Raw genomic sequence first — 8108 nt, forward strand, 5'->3', positions numbered from 1 at the left:
CTCAAAGAAAACTTAGGTGGATGTCAATGCAGTCAGTTGCAAACCCTTGAGGCGACTAACTCTGGCAGGAAGCTAGTCTGGGGGGACTAGCAAAGTCCTCAAGAACAGTTGACTTCACAGGGTTTGCAGAACTTTAGCAGTTACAAGCACTTTTTCGGTGGTACAATGGATTCATATGGAGTGGTCCAGATAAAAGGGATGAAGGATGCTGAAGATGCTTTAAGGATGCTTTGGATGTGATACGGTTGATGGGGGTCTTCCTGCAAGGATTCCTCAGCTCATGAAGATGGTGAGGGGGTCCTGGTTGCAGGGTCGAAGTCCCATGAGGTCCTCTACCATCTGGTTCTTGTTGAAGTCCAGTCGCCACTGGACTACCAGTTGTCCATTGTCCCGGTCGGTCACAGGTCAATCCTTCCTGACTCAATAACTCACCTTCTGAGGGTTCCAGCAACGCTCTAACATCACTCCCGGGCTCAGCAAACTTGGGTGAAACTCTGTGTGTTGGGTTTTTGGTGCTGCACAGCGACTGTGGTAGCGGCTTGAAAACTTTGGACTACCAACTTGCCCCAGCAGGCTTCTCCAGCTGTTGTGTCTGTGTGCTGCAACAGGAGTCCAGTCAGCTGGCCCTTGGAGCTCTCTTGGCTTGACTGGGGTCTGGAGACAACTTCTCCTTGAGCAGGACATGGCAGGCACAGCCCCTCTCTTCGCTAGCCACCAGACCGGCATTTTTCACTTTCGAACGGAGCCGACGGCAGCTTTCAGTTATTCAGATTCATCGAACGGTGGCCCTTATCAAGGAGGCCCACACAGACACATTCGTTTGTGCACGTCTTACATGACTTTGCCGCGACTTCACGATTTGGACAGAGCTCGCGCTTAGCCCTTAAAGAACATCAGGGGGAACTCAGGACCCTCTCCCCCCATATTCGTACATCATTCTATGCCCTGAAGAAGTTCATTGTATATGAACGAAACGCGTTGGCGGGTATCTTTTACTGTTGGATGCTTATGAAAAATAAAGGATTTACTGAGACAATATAACGACACTGAATGACTTATTGAAAGACAACTTTTGCTCCAGAGTAGTGCACCGCTCCAATTTTGGGTCTGTTCTTCCTCTGCCTAGCAGCAGGCACCCAACGACGGCAGGTGCTGGAGTTGCATGTGCACACTCATTTGGAAAAAGTGCTGACATAATTATGAAGGGAACACAGCAGGGGAGTGCGGTCACCGTGTCCGCCGTTGTCCGCAACTGTTCTCAACCACTAGGTGCAGCAGGTGCAGTCCTTGTCGGTGAAGCCGCTTTTGTTTGGTCCCTTGGTGCAGCAGGGAAGTCCTCCTTCTGTCTTTCTTCCAACTTGGTTGAGAGCTGAGGTCTGGGTGCCGGGATGCCCCTTTTATGCTCAGAAAGTGCCCTCAGAGAAGGATGTGGTTGGTAGCTAATGGGCTACTAGGTTCCCTCCGAACGGGTGACCACTTCCTGTTGACTGTGGCATCTGACTATCCCAGGATGCATCATCCTGTCCACTCCCAAGATGGCGAGAGCCCTCTCTTGGTGTTCAGACCTTCCTAGCCCACCCCCAGGGTGTGGCTACCGCAGGGCTATTCGCCCCTGGGAAAACCATTTGGGCAAGTGGTTTCCCCTCGCTGCCTCTCGTGCCAGCCTGTATACCTCAACAACGGGACAGTCCTCCCCCTACTGTTGCACATCTGCCCTTCACCTTTGAAACCTGCCTTTTGAGGCAAACACCCAAGTGGCTTCTGCAGGAGGGAGATAACACCTCCCTGGCCTGCAATCCCTCATTGTTCTCTTTCCTGAGACTCATTAGCACGTCTCACCAAGAGGGAAGAAAGCTGTCTTGTGGAAAAGGGTCCATGTGTGCCTGGGAAAGCAGCCCCTGCAGCCCCAAAAGCCCCCACAGTGCGGGGGGCCCGAGCTGCAGGGGGCCACCTCAGCACAGTACTCTGGCCTGACGGCTCCGGATTAAATCTGGAGCCGGGGGCCCTCCATGTACCATGCATGGGGGGGGCCTCAAGTTTCATTACACCACTGTGGGAAGGCACACAAGTTTAAAAGGCAACAAAGTGGCAACTTAGTTAAAGCTGCATACTGCAACAAGTTACATTACTTTGGACTTGAGATACAAGTCAGGCTTAGTGTAACAAATTGTTTGATTCCTTGGAGTGCCCACTTTGGTGGTCCATTCAGGAGTTAGCATTGCTGAGGGGTCAGCGTGTAGCCATGTACTTGCCAATTGGGTGACCAAGACTTTCCACAGTAAAAACAGTAGTTTTGCATGTTTTACTGTCAGGACATGTACAGCACATATCCTTCCTGTGTTATATGTTACAGCCTGCCTTTAAGACTCAGTAGGCCTGCCAGAGGGGTGACTTACAGACATGTACAGGGTAAGTGGTGACTTTGCCATTGCTTTCAATAGCAAAGTTGGGCTAGCAGTGTGGGACTGTTCTACCAGTCTGCAGTGGCACACTGGGGGACTCGGATTACTTGGGTGACCTCCAGGGTGGCTCAACCAGTGCTGCAAGCCCTAGGGTACCCCTTTAATTTACATGCCCTCTGTACCATTTTCTAGGGACTTATAGGTAAATTAACCAATTCCAGTTGGGTACAGACAATTCGACATACACTTTAGGGTTAGGACACTGGCATTGAGGTCTGGTAAAAAACTTGGGGGTGACCATACAAAAAGAGGCATTTTCTTACATTACACAGCCCCCTCCCAGACAAAAGGTGATGAGCAACTAACCTTTTTACTGGTGATTCTCATCATCTAACTGGAGGAACCTGGAAAGGCCATCTGCACTGGCATGGTCAGTCCCAGGTCTGTGTACCACTGTGAAGTCCATCCCCCAGAGGGATATGGACTGCCTTAACAACTTGGGGATTCCCCCTCTCATCTGCATCAGCCATTTGAGGATTTGGTGGTCGGTTTGAACTTTGAAGTGAGTCCCAAACAGGTAGGGTCTTAGCTTCTTAAGTGAACAAACCACAGAAAAGGCTTCCCTCTCAATGGCACCCTAATGCTGCTCCCTATGAAGGAATCACCTTCTGATTAAGGCAACTGTCTCATCCTGGCCCAGATCATTCACTTGTGACAACTCTGAACCTATTCCATGTTCAGAGGCCTCTTTCTGGACAATAAAGGATTTGCTGAATTCAATTTCCTTCAAGACAGATGCAGAGCACAGAAGTTCCTTGAGAGTGTCAACAGCCTTTTGACACTGCTCAGTCCAAATAACTTTTCTGGGCTGCTCTTTGGAGGTCAAGTCAGTTAATGGTGCCACTATAGTACCATAACCCTTCACGGATCTCCTATAGTATCCAGTCAGGGCTCCGAAGGCTCTGGCCTAGGTCTGGGTCTTAGGAGGCTCTCAAGCCAGGATAGTTGGGATATTGGATTGGAGAGGTTGTACATGGCCTCCACCAGCGTGGTGGCCCAGGTGCACAATGAAGCCATGCCCTATCTGGACTTACTTGCCTTGATAGTCAGGCCTGCCTGTTGCAAGGCCTGAAGCACTTGCTCGAGGTGGACCAGCTGATCCTCCCAGGTGTGACTAAATACAGCTATATCGTCAAGATAAGCTGCACTGAAATTCATGAAGGTGGCAGGGGCATTCTTCGATCCAAAGGGCATCACTCTGTATTGAATGTAGCCTTTAGGTGTGGAGAAAGCAGATCTCTCCTTGGCTCCTAGAGTGAGGGCAATCTGCCCCTGACGTCAGGTCAAGAGTGCTCAGATATTTAGCTGCCCCCAACTTATCACTGAGGTCATCCGCTCTTGGAATGGAGTGGGCATCAGTCTTAGTAACTGCATTGAGGCCCCTGTAGACCACACATAAACTCATCTCAGGTTTCCTCATTTGGGGTTGGGCATGGGCATCTGTACCACTGGGCTGGCCAATGGACTACTGGAGGGCTCAATCACCCCCAGCTCCAACATATTGGCAACCTCAGCCTTGATGCTGGCCTTGACCTGGTCAGAAAATATATACATGTTAGTCTTGACAGACAAGCTGTCACCAGTGTCCACATCATGGGTACACCATATTTCAGACTTAGGGTCAGAGAAAACATTCCAGAAAACTGCTTCAGCAAGGGATAGCAGTCCCATTGTTGCTGGTCTGTCAGTGTGGGCGAGAACAACTCCCTCTACAGTTCCGTCTTGGGCATTAGTAGATAGGAGGGTCACTCTCTTCCTCGCCCTCATCTTTTACCATCAACATGGTGATGTCTTCCCTTTCATTACATAGCTTGAGCCTATTTACATGGATCACCCTGTGAGGATTCCTGGTAGCACCCAAGTCCAGCAAGTAGGTGACTTCCCTCTTCTTCTCTGAGATGGAGTAGGGCCCCGCCCACTTGTCCTGTAAGGCTCTGGGTGCTACAGACTCCAAGACCCACACCAATTGTCCTGGTTAGTATTCCTCAATGGAGGACTTTTGGTCATACCAGTGCTTGACAAGCTCCTGGCTGGCCAACAAATGTCTATTTGCCTTCTTCATGTACTCGGCCATTCTGGAGCGAAGGCCAAGCACATAGTCCACTATGTCAGGCTCTGACCACTATGATCTCCTTCAGGGATGGTGTTTGTTACATCTATAGATGCTACTTCCATATGAATAACTTAATTACAATTTTAGTTAGGGGTGCCATTCGCATCTGGGAGGAAGCTTATCCATTTCTTGCTTTTCTACAGCAGTTTATGATTTTTTGCCTTACTCTTTTTCTTTCGTTAATTTCTTAGAGGGTTTCCTGATTGTAGTAACTTCAGACTGTAAATTTAGTTCCTCGACTTCCTCTGTTTCGGGCAATTCTATAATTCTTGACCCTTTTTGATTTTGATTAAAATTGGAAACAGAGCAGTCTGGTCTGTGAATGATGAGGGAGCGTGGGGTTCCAGCAAAGTATTGGTTAAAGCAGTAGCAGCAGATGCATCAGGAGTGAAATGTTTACAAAGAAAATAGATTAGATCAATCAATGTTTGCTGTTTTTTCCTCCTAGCATCCTTCACTGTTGAAAGCTCTCCTGCTTGGATTGGTATGGTATTCCCTTTCCCACCTTTTCTTCTTAAAGAAATTGGAAAGGACTCAAGGGAGGGAAAGAATCAAGTAAAGATTTATTGTGTGGTACTACTCCCACACCATTACTTGTTATAGACAAGAGAAAGGCAGCTAATGTTTCCAGCATATGATTAAAATTGAGAGTAGTTTTTTCCAATAAGTGTAGAATTATATCCAGAAATCTCTGTAAAACATGTAGGGCTTCGGAGAGATAAACATAATCTCCTGGTGCATGAATGCTGTTGTTAAGGAACAGATCCGGAGTGTTGGAGAGATCCTCCAAAGTGACAGGACTGTTTTCACAAAAAGCTAATGTCTCTCTTGACAGAGAAGAATTTTGCTAATCCGTTGGAGCCTCTGTTACTTCGTTCGCCTCACTTTGGGGGGTGGGGATGTTCGATAGTCTAAATCAATATCCCGTAATGTGTGGTCGAATGATGTCATATCGGAACGAAAACTGCCCACATTCTTCATGAGCACCTCTTCTGTTCTGATTATCAGCACCTACCAATTTACAAGAGGCAGATGATAGGCCAGCACTGTTGCAGACAGAAGAACATTGTAAAATACGGAACTTGTGATTCAGCGGAATACAGGAAACACTATCACCTCTGATGACAACCGCGAGCCATGTGCTGACCCACGCTGTGCGCATCACCGTGGAAAGGCCAGACGCAGTGATCACTCACCATTGCTGGTAACCCCTCGCTCCAGTTCATGTTTTTCGGAGAGCCGAGAGAGCCGCAGAGCCGCAGAGCAGAGCGCAGGCAGCGAAGGCAGAACGCGGAGTGCTGTGGAAAAACGGAAAACGCCGCCGCGCGGGTTCTATCGGCCATCGAGACCCGCTGTTCTACCAGGGGCCGGGGGTCGTCGAGATTTGCCTTTGAGACTTGCGGAAAAGGATTGCCCAACCACCCCCCGTCCATTCACTCAGCCTCTTCTGCCTGAGGCTACTGGATTACCTGCTGCAGCCCGGCGCCTGCCACGACACGAACCTGCCTGCTCGTTTGCCTTGTTTACCTGCCTGGTCTGAGCTCCGTAGCGGGCGTGCGGTGCAGCGGCGGCAGTGGTAGCAGCAGTGGTAGCTGGGCCGGGCGGGGGTTGTGCTCCCCCGGTCTTCTCAGCCTTCAGCGGCCTCTTAGTTGGTGTGCCAAAACGCTGAATACACCACAAAAAGACTGAACATTTTTTTTTCCACCTGAGCAGTAGTGGCATTCGCGGTGTCCGGAGCGGCAGCAGCTGCAGCGAGGGCCACAGCGAGGGCCACAGCGAGGGCCACAGCGAGTTGAAGCGAGAGTACCAGCAAGGGACAAAGCGACAGCAGTAATACCTCAGCCCACTGTCTCCCACCCCACTCCACATCCCGAATCGAGGTGAGTGACGACGGGGGGGGGACTGGGGCAGCAGGACTATGCGACTAACTGGAACGTGCAGTGGAGCCCGAAAGGCCCCCGGACAGGGTTGAAGAGATCCCCAGTCTGCTGGCAGTGCTCCCGTGGGGGTGCTGACCAAAGCTGAACCAAGGAGTAGTGGACTCAGGGGGCGGTGTGGCGAGCTGAGAACGGTGGGGCGCGGAAGTGATCAGGGGGGCAGGTGAGAAATACACGCAGCGGCTACTCTCTCTGTCTCTGTTTCCTGTTTTCTGCTTCCTGCACCCCGCCACCCGCACCCAGACAAGGTTGTTTCCAGCTTGCCACCCTCCCCCATCTACGAACTTTGGTATTTGGCTCTCTTTGCCTTGTGCACCGGATCCAAGGCCGCAGATTGTTGGTTGCTTATCTGGCGGTCTTGAGCGCCCCAGGTGTATGGTCGGAAGCAGAGTCCGGCCCCTGGAGCTTGGGAAGCTGCAGACGCGTCATTGAGTTACGTCCACGACCTTCTTTGTCATCAAGGAGGGGGTGCTAGGGAGCTGGGGGCTGGTAGCTCAACTGTTCAACAGCCTGCCAGTAATCTGCTCGTACTAGGCAGTAGCCACCCGCCAGCCCTTCACCCCGTGTTTGGGGCCAGCGCTCATTGACCAGTGGTGAGCGAAACCTGCCATAGAGCCCTTTTGGGCCAAAGGCAGGGTTGCCCAAATGAGATCAGGAACAGTCCGTCAAGCGGCGACTGGCAAGAAACAAGGCAAAAAAACAAAACAAAAAGCAAAAGATTTAAAATCTAATTCAGCACTAGAGGAGGACCTTTTACACAAAGAACTAGTAAACGGAGCAGGACAAAGGGAGAGGTTGATTTCAGTGCCCGCACCAACAATAGCACAACTGTCAAACTCGAATAACCAAACAGGGATTCGGAAATTTTTCTTCTTAAAAGATCCAATGGCGGCAATATACGCCCCCTCAGTAGAATCATCTCAGTTACCAAGCCCAATCCAGCCGGATAAATTAGAACCTATTGCTATGTGGATCTCCGCAACCCCCACCAACGCATTACCAAAGGAGCCTTTTGTGGGTGCAAAGATGGGCTACTTAGGTCCTAGGAATTCTGCGACAACAACAGCTCAGGTGCACCAGGCTGTCTTTTTATCTCCTGACACAGCCTTAACAACTAATTCAGAAATGTCTGCCAGCACCCCCACCGAGAGAGGTACAAAAAAAATCACAGTGGCAGATTCCATGGAACCGCCAGTGACCCTTGTTGGGGGACACACTGAGCGCGATAATTCTAACTTCAGTCGCATTCTTCTAAAAACCACACCGAATGGAGTTTACTCCGCCACGGCCCTAAAGGTCGGTAAACAACTACTCACTCCGAAAGAAGTAGACCAACCTGATACTAAATGGTCTGCACACGAAAATAAAAATGCAACCGAACCTGTAACAAACGTAGTGCCCATGGACTCAGCAAGCAGCAAATTCCCTTCTGACTCAAATGATTCAAAATTGACTGAACTTTTGGAATTACTAGAATCTAATCGTCAGGTCAACATCTGTTTTAGCCCAGGCTCAAGTAAAATAACCCCACAAAGGAGAGCGAAGCTTACTTCATCCACACCGTTAAGCCCTCCGGGCATAAAAAAGCCGCAGGCC

This window comes from Triturus cristatus, chromosome 4_1, assembly GCF_964204655.1.
Source record: "Triturus cristatus chromosome 4_1, aTriCri1.1, whole genome shotgun sequence".
Taxonomy (NCBI): Eukaryota; Metazoa; Chordata; class Amphibia; order Caudata; family Salamandridae; genus Triturus; species Triturus cristatus.